Source organism: Chironomus tepperi, unplaced genomic scaffold (assembly GCF_022539635.2).
Source record: "Chironomus tepperi strain 1889 unplaced genomic scaffold, CSIRO-AGI_Ctep_v1 contig_475, whole genome shotgun sequence".
Taxonomy (NCBI): domain Eukaryota; kingdom Metazoa; phylum Arthropoda; class Insecta; order Diptera; family Chironomidae; genus Chironomus; species Chironomus tepperi.
This window is the reverse complement of record NW_027226597.1, coordinates 82,005-94,822: the sequence shown is the minus strand read 5'-3', so window position 1 is coordinate 94,822 and position 12,818 is coordinate 82,005. Positions and strand designations below refer to the sequence as shown.

Here is a 12,818-nt window from a genome sequence, read left to right as displayed (position 1 = left end):
GTTAATTTTGTGAGGATTGTGCTGAATCCTTGATATAATCAAGGAAATGTCAACAGTCAAATGTCGAAAATCTCAAATTTGAGATTGCCACACTCTGGTTATAATAATGACAACTATGCTTTCTTGATGTCAACACAGGGATCGGGAAATCACTGGAAAGTTCCGTCTCGTTCCTGTTCCGTTTCGTGTCTCGAAAACCTTCCGGAACCGGGATTTCGGGAAAGCATAATGACAACCATTCATTCATTCAGAGAGTGTCATCTAGTGGGAATCGAACCTACGTCATCACAAAAGATGAGAATTATAGATTTCAATTCTGTGGCCTAACAATTGGACCACAGATGCCTTACTATTGTTTTGACAGAATTGCCTATATATGACTCGACCATACACAGTATGGTAAGGATGTCCATTTACAATATTATGAAGAATTTCCAAGACTTTTATAAAACTTATAAATGTCTTTTACTTCCATATAGTTAGAACAAGGTTACTTAATCTCATAGGGCACGTTAAGGGTGGGAGAGCGGGTTTAGTGCTTGAATGTCAAGCTTCATGGAAAGGAGCTGTTGATAAAGACAGAATTGCTTTTGTTATTAGAATTTGGAAACCGAAAACCAGCGATGGAACCAGTTTCAAGCGACATCTGAGGGAAACCATGCATCATAATTGATCTGTTAGCATTATTTACTCAAAAACTAGTAAATAAGTGTCAAACATAGCTACGCCCCTGTTCAAAGTAAGTCTTGAACCAAAGATCTTTGAGGCAGCATAACAAGTTTTTAACAGACTACCATAACAGCAAGCTGCTTCAGCTTAGAGCAGTGTTTGGCAACCTATGTGCCGCAAAAAGCCTCTGGTAACACCATCAAGCGGTTGCCGAGTGCGGTTTCGATCAAGACTTACTCCCAAAGTGAGCCGCGAATAAACGATGAGTTGCCCACCACTGACTCTGAATAACAAATTAATGCAAAACTTGATTTCATAGAAACTATACTTGTAAATGTAACCTTTATGACCGTTCAGACACGACGACCCCACAAGAATACAGCAATTGAGTTCCACCCAAACAATCCAATCTTCTTCCGCAAAATTTAACATTGCTCAACTTCAACGTCAAAACAAAAACTTTAACATTATTTTACAGAACAAAAAATAATGAACTGTCAAGATCAATCGGGTTCACAAAAGTTCCGGAATTGACGTTTTTCTCTGATGACTTCATAAGAATGTTGATCGTCTTAGTAACCAAGTTTTTTTTCATACGATACATTGAACGCACGATTAATTTACATGAAAACGACACATTCTTGGGTCATTGGACATTTATTCATCCTTTATGGAACTGATGGTATAAATGGTAAATAATATATTTATGGGTAAATGTTAAGCACAGGATATTTGTTTAATATTAAACGATTTAATATCCATATTCAAATGAACGGCAAGATTTTTATTCAAATGAATATGGAAATTTTTTGGATATTTTTTTATGCAAAAATTCATGATAAGAATATTCTAGCCGCAAAATTTTCGTAGAGGTCGTTTTGGATATTAGGGATCATTAAAGTAGATTAGTCATGTCTTGGAAATTTTCATTTAAATTTGTATTTGAAGTGAAATTCTTAAGCGGCACGCTGAGGTGAATGTCTTTGATTGTCTTCAAAATTCGCAGACAGAAGCCAGCGATAGAGCCACTTTTAAGCGTCAACTGAAGGAGGCCTTGGATCATAGTTGATCTGTACGGCCAGCGAAGTAATTAAGTAAGTAAGTCATCGAAATTTACCAAAAGCAACCAACTGGATGGGTGGAGGACGTCAATTTTGACGTTTTGCAGTCAATAAGTACTCCATTAAATAAGGTCTTTAAATCTCGTGGATAGACCAAAGAACTCCTGAAAGGAAGCTGTCAATAGAGAAACTATTGAATTTGGTACTGGCAATTGGCAGGCGGAAGCCAGCAGTATAGCTAGCAATAGAGCCAGCTGTAGACATCACTTCAGGGAGGCCATGGACCAAAATTGAACTCTACGGCCAGTGAAGTAAGTAAGTAAGCAGTCAATACGCCGAAGCGGCACTAATGAAGATAGCTTTGCCGAAGAGCTATTTGACGTTCATACCGCTATCAAAAATAGACGATGGAAGCTCCATTTGATATTGACAGAAGACGTTAAGTGGAGCCTTAGAAGCTCCATCGCTGAGCCTTCATCATTTGTGTTGCTCGGAACGATCAAGGAACGATGACCCAGCGTTACGTTCCCCTCGGTATTGCCCAAGACATAATTCCTGATTTTGGCAAAGAGCAAGGTTTAGAGCTTCATGATACTCAGTTCATAATGTGTTGCTCGTCACAATCAATGAACGGTGACCTAGAGAAACGTGCCTATCAGAATTGTTAAAGAAATGAAACCTGATTTCTATAAGAGCAAGATTTGAAGCTGCATGTTCTTCAATTAACGAATATCCCCCATACATAATCCCCAAACCGACCTTCAATACATAACGACCCTACAAAACTCATGTTGACATGAGTACAAAGCAAACGCTGTCACCTATCTAATTTGAATCCAAAACGCATTCATTATCCAAATAAAAGTAGAGCTCTACATTTACATATACATTCATAAAAATGAGTAAGTTATGAAAATGAAAACAAAGAAATATGAATGAGAGAGTAAAGCAAAAAAAAAAAAATGTAATATTTAGTGAGCTAGAGATTGAATGTCTACATTTGTTTTCATTTGTCGGCGTTCGCATGACTCAGTAAGAAAAAATTTCGCTTTAACCGATTATGAAAGCTTTACCCCAGTCAGTCGGCATCATGGTATGTGAGCGCAAAAAAAAAAATAAAAACTGTTTCTTTTTTTTTTCATTCTATTTTATGCATTATATACAGTAAAGCTACCATTGAGTCGAAGAACGTTTTTTATTTCATTTTATGGAACGCGGTGCTATTAATCTGTTAAAAATTTTTCGTTTTTTTTGGGCTGGTTGGATGTTGTGTGACGTTGTATTGCATAGTTGTAGTGCAGAGGTTAGGATGTTGGTCTTGAATGATGCAGGTTAGGATCTTGTTCAATGATAGTGAACATTGATTGATTTCAGAGATCATCTATTCGGATTTTTGAGCTTCTTCGCTGTTCTAACTATGTTATTACGAGATGAACAATGAGATGAACAGCAAATAATAAATCAACCGTTAAAATTGATCAAAACAAGCCGTTACGGTGCAGTCAGGGCAGCTTTGAGATTTATCGCTTATTCAGCGACTTATTAATGCCCTAGTGAACACTAGTTGTGCTACTCAAGATATGATTTATGAAAACTGCGACTATAGCAGTTGCGGTTAGGCACACTGTATTGACATACATCAGGAACGAAGCCTGAATTATTTGAAGAGGGGGAAAAAATGAGTTTAGAAGGATATTTGAATTTGTTTGCATCTGACGCAAAATATTGAAATTTTTGTCTTAAGAAACTTTAAATTTTTTTAGAATTTTGTCCAAAAAGTTAGACTTTTATCCTTAATATACCACGCTCCTACTGGAAACGACCTAAGAAACCTGGATAGTAACATACCTTGGATTGTCATATACTATGACAATTGAGCAGATTCGGGAATCACGGCTAATCATGGACATCTACTCTAGCAGGCAAAGAAACCGCATTTAGGTCAAGTATTGGTAATTAAGCACCATTAAAGCATGCTCTTTGTCTGTTAGGACATTAAACGTACCAAAATTGTCAATTCTTCTTAATAATTCAACAACTGATGACTTGTTCGATCAATTGAAGAGACTCGGTAGGATGCTACTGCCTGCATACCTAATTATTAAGTCAGAATATTCATGTTTTCAAGACTCAGCATAAAGAAGTTTTTCAGTAGTTTAGATGATACAATAAAATGTCTATTCAGAATTGAGTGCTATGGTATGACGAACATTTGCTAGTTAAAGCTATTATAAGCCACAATATCCCCATTTACATGACGGAACGACATTTGTTCTGAATAACATAAATGCAATATTGTCTAGTGTCACATAACATCCGTACAACTCCTTGCCAAAAAAAACTGCTACCATTTATATTAAAAAGTTTCACGAGAGAAACCCCTTAAATTCTAATTATGCAGTTGTTTTGAGGTCTTTTTAAAGTATCGTAAACAAAAAAATGTTTTCATTAATGGCTTTTTATACCTTTTGCCTGAATATAAACAGTTGTATGGCACATTTTACCAAGAATTTTTGCTTTTTTACATCCCATCAACCGATTATTTTGATATTTATGTTGCATTATTGCCTATCGTATTTCAGCAAAAATTGTTATTAATAAGCAATTATAGATTAACCATTAGCACAATTACGGGAAATAATATTATTTTTCAATTATCGAATACTCATTTTAATTAAAAAAATATTCTATATTCAGCTACGGTGAGCTATTACCAAAATAATTTTTATAATTAATTTCAAAAAATTTTCATTAACCTCTGTGGATAGGAAGTAAAACCGATGGATGCTGATTTACGTAATAGAATTTAAATTGAGTTTTAAAATTAATTAGGTAGCTTGGCATCTTCAGAATCTTCAGAATTTTTGGTAAAAGTTTTGCTCGAATTTTGAGAATCTTTTTGAAAATTTATTAAGTTTTTCATCGTTAATTAAGTAATTACTTTGGTTCATTTACATCAGTTTCAAGCAACACGTTTTAAGATTCACGGAATCTGTAACAATTTGAGCTACTTTACATGAATAGTAAGCTACATAATCTATTCAATAAATTCATAACTTTTTTTCACATGAAAACTCATAACATTAAACAAATGCAATTGAAGTGTGTAAATCGTAATTCGTAGAAATTCATATTTGATTCGCTGTACATTACAATCGATTGTTGATTGGGAAACCTTTTCATATGAATCTTTTGTATATAACGTTATCAATGACATTTATACAAATGTGAACTTTTTTTCAATGTAACAAGTGTAATAAGAATTTCTGGGAAAATTGAGAGTGCTGTATGTGTGTATATTGTATGGGGTTCAATTGGGTTTATGATATCAAGGTTGGCCCGGACTCGGAGTTTCCGGACTCCAAAAGTCTAGTAAGGCAACTCCATTAGAGTTGCCTCCATAAAAGACCTTCTTGAGATTTTGTTGTTTTTACAACAATTTTTGGATGTAAAGCTCCATTTAACAGTCATTTAGAAGCCCAACAACCCGAATGAAGGAGGATTTGCCATAAAACTGACCTGAAAATCAGTAGACTCTACCATAGAGCCTTCTTTGTGTTCGTCGCTAATGCTTAGAGTTGAAAGTCCATTTAAAATTCATATGAACTCCGTATAGACTTATCATACTATTTTCCATCATTCAAAAACACCTCCCTCCCTTGCATAAGGCTTACCCATACATCTCACAAAATATACATCCATTCACTAACAATTTCCTGAATGGAAAAAAAGTTCTAAAAATCGGAAGCCTTTTCATCACAGTGCTTACGAGCTAATTCATTTTTTAGAATTTCCATGAATGCATCAGTCGAAAGGGGTGGAGCAAAAATATTCATCAATATTAAAGCTAATGAAAAAGAATTTGAAGAATGAGGAATTGATTCCTAAAATTATTAAGAGATTCATTATAATCTGATTAAGCTCGGTGTATTTTTAGTTTCAATAATTAATTCGATATTCAATACTGAGTCAATAGGAGTTGTTTGGGTGTTAGGGGAAGCCAAAATGGACTTATTTTCTGTCTTTAAAGACAGGGTCTAGTTAGGTATATGAAATTTGGCTTATTTATCCATAGGCAGCGAATTGACGGTGCTAGCCAGGAGGCAAAGTACTGCTCTTTTACGGCCAATGCCTCAGGTTTGATTCCTAGGAAAGTCGAGACATATTTGAATGATTTTCTTTGTTTTTAGTCCACATCAACTTGATTTTTGTGATCCGCAACACTAACCTATACACACTAACTTTTAACTAGTCCGAACGACACAACTGAATAAGACCTGATCATGGAGATTAAGGCTTTGCTAAATCCCTTTTACCAACAACAAACGGAAATCCTTAAATTTGACAGTCATATTACCGTCAAATCCCGATTACCGGTAATTTTCGGACCCCTAATTGTAAGGCTTTGCTATAGCTCTTTTACCAACAACAAACGGATATAAGAGCAAGATTACAGTGAATAATAAGTAAAAGACCTTTAGCGAAGCCTTAAAAGCTCCATGTCCGGAGTCTTCTTCATTTGTGTTGCTCGGGCTCGTTACTTATGCACCCTGAACCGCGCAACTGTGCGGAATCAATCCTCAAACATTCAAATCGTTTGAATTGTATATTCAGTAATTAGAATTAATTTAATTAAAACCTCCAATTAAGATAAAATAGCTGCAACTACATAGACTACTTAAAACTTTAATACCATCACAAAATACTCAAACTATCCCTAGGATAACTTCATAAAGAAACATTATTCAAATATAAAAATTCCTCAAATTCTTTCTGTGCTTTGAATAACTTGATGCTGATTAATTAAAAGTAATAAAAAAGTTTTTTCATCCAGACGGAAAATTAAAGCACTTGAATGTAAAAATTCCTGACTATCATGTTTACTGAGAATTAAAATTTATTCTTTTGTGTACGATAAAGGTTCTCAAATATTTATGGTCATGTTACATCCGATCATCATATTACATAATTTAGTTGTATTAATATGAAAAAACACAAATTCTTTATCAAGAATCACTTAAAACATCCTTAATACATAATTAGTGTAAATTAAAGTCATTTAGCACAATATTCTCATAGCCATAAGCATAATTATTATGAAATTTTCATACAGCACAATGTAAGCAATTTGAAATGAATTTTTTATTTCATATCCATTTTGTAAATTGTTTTTGGTTATATTTTTCATTATAACATCTTAATCCATTAGGTTCTGTGTATGTAACAAAATATGGAACTGAATAAAATACGATAAACAAATAAATTCTATTTTGTTACAGCAACAATACAGGCTTGTGTGTGGAAGGAGTGAAATTGAAATAGAAAATCTCTATATTATAGCATAACATCCATAAAATGATTCGTTAAAGCGCAATTTTGTGGAAGGGAATGAATGTTATTGACCTTGAATTGTCTGACTTAATAAGATTCTTTTTGATTAAAATTGGGAAAAGCATTATCAAAGATAGAATTGTAGATAGGAATGAAGTTTTAAATTGGGATTAGATTCCTCACCCAAGATTAGCAAAGGATGTCTAAGACAGTGATTAAGTGGAGATTAGAGGGTTTGAACTAATAAAATAACTAGTTACGAGGACTAATTAGTCCTGAAAAGCAGTAGTTGAAGAAATGGCTGATAATGTGACCCATGAGTCAGAGTGGCTCTAACGAAGAGACAGAAAACGGTGAAATCAAGCTTTGTATCAATTTTGTCGTCCAAGATTATAGCTCTTTAACCAACACAAAATGGAAATTGCTTAAATTTGACAGCCATATGGACATAAGAGCAAGGTAACAGTGAATAGACCCGAACAGCATAACGTAGTCGCTAGAACACTGCTATATCACCGTTTTAACGGTAAAATGGGAAGTTATCCTACGTTTTTCGACCTATTCTAATGGAAAAACTATTTAGTCAGTCGAGGTGGCTCGGTGACAGAATGGTTTCGCATTTCGGTAACTAATTATTGCGATACCGACTAAGCAGTCATGGGTTCGAGACTCGGCAGGAGAAGCTTTTACATCTGTCCTTTTTCAAAACATAAGTAGTTAAAAACGCGGCTCGCAGCCTCCTTTGTAGGCTAGAGACAAAAACCAAATAATAGCGTCATCAAAGGAGTCCTAAAGGTTCTGATCTCACTATAAACTATAAGTCTATTGAGTGCAGTGGTTCTTGCGCACCCTCATTCATTAAACAGTCGTAATTCGCGAATCGCTCTAGTGCAGCTCTGGATCTCAGTAGATCTGAGTAGCTAAAAGGTTTTTAGGAATGCAAATAACGTTCAGATCTAGTTCATGTCTGAGCAACACTATGTGACAAATTTCATGTTCTGTCGCATTAATGGACTGAAATCTGCTGTCATGTAGCCGTCAGGACATCTTCAAGATTTGCTCACAATGCTGCAAATTGAAGACACCCATGGGAATACATTGTGCTACTTGGGAAACCAGGTAAGGATAAACCAAGTATACAAAATGACAGAAGGGCCAAAAATCCATTCCTTGTAGGAATGCATAAATGTTCAGCCTCTAAGACTCATTCAACTAAGTTAAACCCAGAGTTAAATCTATCTACACCATCAAATGCGCCTAGAATCATCAACCCATGTCCCTATTCAAATTATCTCATCTATTCTCAAGAGCGAGAACTATGTTACAATAGAAAAAAGTATAGTCTATATATATGCATAAAATTCTATGTGAATTGAACAATAAATTTTGAAAGAAACAAAGAGCAAGAAAAAAAAATTTTCTAGAACAAAATCACTTACATTGACACTCTGTATATTTTCTTATCCTTCCTCACTCCCTTCCTTTTTGAATTATATCACACAATTTATTTTAACTAGTCTTCTTCCTTTTTTTATTAGATTGAGTTTTAAACTTTCCTTTCAAAACAAACTAAACGATGATAATCCTTGAAATATTGACTTTTTTTCTGCTTCCTTTTTTTTTTTTGGTTATTTTAAAAGCTTTTTCATTTTCACTAAAATGTATATACGTAGAAATGTCACGCACTAAGCTCCGTAATATAAATTATATTCCATTCTTTTCGTCTTTTATTCACTTCCCTTTTTTCCTTCAATTATTTTGACTTGAGTTGTCCTTTCTCAGGCGACAAGTATGGCATTTAACAAATTAAATTTTCTGAGACGATACTTTCGTCTCTTTTGTCTCTTTATTTAACACATTGAATACACATAGCACATTCCATGAATGCCACACAGATAGATCTGGTCATGTTGAATTTCTCTAATTATCAAAAACAATTCACTGATAACTTAGCAATATTGCCACTAATTAGATTTCCACATGAGCTGGTTCTTGTTAATGGGGAGTAATCGGATGTTACGTAATGCTTTGTTGGGGGGGTTGATAATGGGTGGTGGTGATGAACTAGAGTGGAATTAATGGCATTTTTTGGAGTGAAATTTGAGCTTTAAGTTGACTCAAGTCTACTCGATTCCATATAAAATTTATGTCGGCTTCTAGCTCTTATGAAAAATTGATCATTTATTCCTAATTCAAAGCTCGAAGTATGGATTGCTTCGAGTCATACCAGTCATAGATTCATTTAGGTCGTATTTGATAGTTTAGCTAGGGATTCATGCTGATAAGGCCAGCAACAAAGTGAGATGGAAGGCGTTTTGTAGAAACCTAGGCTCCACATCAGAGCATGGTTCCAGTAAGTAAGTAAGCCCTATTCATACTAGAGAATTCAGGAAGTAATTAAGGCCTAAATTTGAAGTCGACTTGAGTTTAATTTAAAAAGTCGTTTTAACCCCATATAAAAGTGACCAGAGCACGAAGTCGACTCGAATTTTACAGTCAACTTGAGTCAAATTTTCATACAAATTCTGAATCGACTTGAAGACCTGGAATTTTATATGGAGTCGAGTACACTTCAATTGACTTTTCTACAGTCGACTTAGAACTCTGTAAAAGTCAATTTGACTTCAAGGTTTGCATACTAGCTTGACAAATTATTCCAGTGGTAGGCAATGATTTTTGAGTTAAGGCATACCTCACATAATGAAATTTTGTCGCGGCACAAAATATTAAACGAAAATTTTCCTACGGCACACCAATATACTTAATATTTAAACTGATGTTAACCACAGTATTGATTGAGCTTCAACCTCAAAATCTACCTTTAAAATCTCAAAAAGGTAACTCTAGACTTGACATTTTAGTTTTTATTTTGAGCTTTTTCTGATTCAATCTGAAAAATTGACAATTTTTAGGTTTTTTGACAAAATTGTCACATTTATGTGTCGTGACACACAGTTTGTCAACCACTGAACTAGACAATAGGGTTAGGGTAAACCTGACAACCGATCTTCAGTCACTTGAATCCTTCAGTCCTCAATATCCTAATCTAGTGACAGGAAGCTTAGAAATTCAATGAATCGTATATCATGTGCAATTTCGGTCGAAGTTAAACACCAAGATGTGTCGCAAAAAATAAAAGAGTTGCCAATCACTGCAATAGTCTAATCCATCCCAATTAATTAAGCATTACGTAACACACAAATGACCCCCACTTACCAGTCCAAATTAACTTTTTTATTTCTCTATGTCTTGATAAATTCCGGCATTTATTTTTCCTTCATTTCACACAAAACAACTTTTTTTTTATCTTCCACCCGCAAATGCATTGTTCATAGTAATACAATATCAATATTTATTATATTATTATTATTTTTATATTGTTATCGCACACACTAGATTTTAATATTTCATGAGATAAGTAAATACGTTTGCAATTTGCGTACCGCAATCGATATATGAAATAGAAACCCTTAGACTCGATAGTAAGGAACAAATTTTAATCCTTATTTGTTGTTTTTCTTAGCGTTGCTATAGAAATAAAATATATATAAAAAAATGTGTCGTGCTTAGCACTGCCTTGTATTATTTTAAACCACACATTCGCGTATATATCTTGATTTATATTCCTTTATTTTATAAAAATTGAAATCTTTTAATGCTGTCAAAAAATCAGTTTAATCGTCACTTTTTCACACTCGTTATGCTTCCATGCTTCTTCTTACTTCATTTTTTGTGACATTTTATTTTCTCACTTAACACATTCAGAATTATTTTTTTATTTAAAACGGTTCAACGAACGATGTTGAACTGTGACTAGATCCTTGTACTGTACGCGTCAAGTGTTCTCTGAAAACTGAAATGAAAAATTCTCTTTTTTTTGGTGTGTTCAATGTGGAAAAATTATTAGGAAGGAAAGGCAATGTGAATTTTATGGACTAGCATTTTGTCGATCAGCTGTTTCAGAATTGGAATTTCTCATTTTTAGTCTTACGACAACAAGACTGACTTGATCATGCGCAGTTGAAAATTGAGAGAAATGTGAAAAACATAAACTTTATGGCATGGTTTTCTTTTTTTAAATATTATGCTATTGTGTATCGTACATAAAATGTTTTTTTTTTTTGGTAATATTATTTCATCATGACATAAACAGACTGACACACTTATCGATACACTTCAATCGATTCAATGACTTAATATGTCGTAAAATGATTCAACTTTTGCACACAAAGAAAAACGAACTTTTTTTATAAATTAATCGAGCATCTCTTGAATCATCAATTATACTGGCTTTTTAAAAATAAGTGAAGGTGAAATGATTGTATCGCGTGCATGTGAAATCATTTTTCATATTATTCTTTTTTAAATAATAACGCAACGTTGGAAAAAAGCATAAATTGGATGAGAACAGCACACCACTGGATTTAGACCGAGCGATACAATGCGAGAAATTGCATCTGTTGTCTTAAAATTTGATTAAAATACACCATCACGGTGCCGACACGGCAACTTCGCGGTTTACCGCAAACCAATCAGTATATGTTTTTATAGAAGCCAAATGGTGACCACATTGCATTAAACTGTTTTTTTTTGTGGCAGTTAACATGAAAATTTCCACTTGGACGCCATGTAGCTACCACTTACAATGAATAATTTGTACAGATTGGGGAAAATTGCATTTGTCGCTGTAGAAATGAGTTGAAATGCGCCGTCACGGCAAATTTCCAGCTTATCGTTTCGAATCCAGCTAAATTGACAATGCATCCAAGCAATTTTGTGGCAAACATTTTGTCGGAGTATGTCAGCCAAACTGTCATGAATAATTTGTGCTGATCACAATTGCATCCCGGTGAAGTTAAAATGCGCTGTAATTTTGAGGCATTTAACATGAAATTTGCATTTAGATACGGCCATATGGCAGTCACTTGGCCGTCACGAATAATTCGTGCTGATCATGGCACTATGCGATGAATTGCATTATTTGCCGTAAAAATTAGTCGAAATGCGCCTTCATGGTGTCGTCTGAACATGAGCGTAGATAGGTTGATACCCTAATTGTCGCATCATGTTTCCATACTGGCACAATTCGTTTGATCATTTCAAAATCCGACACCAGACTAGCATGATACTGAGAACTATTCTGTGAGGTTTATGGCAACACATCATTACCCTAACAAACACAGTGTGCTGTTCGGCATGCCTTGACCGAATATGTAATGTGATATGAAGATGATTTTAATTAAGGAGATTAAGCGCCTGGGTATGATGTATTTTGCAGTTTTATTTTATTTTCTCCAGAGAAAATTAATTTTATTATTCTGTTGTTTTATTTATGATGAAATTAAAGCTCTTTTATTCCTGGAAGTATCTGGGATTTATTTTAATGCAATTTACTTCTCAGAAGGAATTAAAACTGTTTTTTTTTCTCTACTTCCTGTGCTATGTTTTTATTATGTTATTGATACTTATTGATGGAATGAGTTTTAGAATTAATGTGGAGGAGTTGTTTGCTTATGGTGTGATGTGTTAGAGGATTTGATCTAAATATGGTTCGTTGCTTCCTGAATTCCTACTTTCTAGAAAAGGGATAACCAGATTATAAAGGGTTAGTTCAATGGTGAGCCACGGAACACTTTGGTGGTAAGCCTCATTAGAAATAACACACGGCATGGTGCGTCATGTTATTTCCCAAAATATTTTGCGGGACACAGGTAACCCACCCTTGGCTTAGACATTCTGAAAATTGATGGATTTGTC

The 12,818-nt window shown here is 34.3% G+C and overlaps 1 protein-coding gene across 3 annotated transcripts in view; it reads right to left on the bottom strand.

The window, feature by feature from the left end:
* The window catches only part of LOC139099551 (uncharacterized), a 50,376-nt gene that overhangs the window by 31,032 nt on the left and 6,526 nt on the right, over positions 1-12,818 (bottom strand). The window lies entirely within an intron of this gene.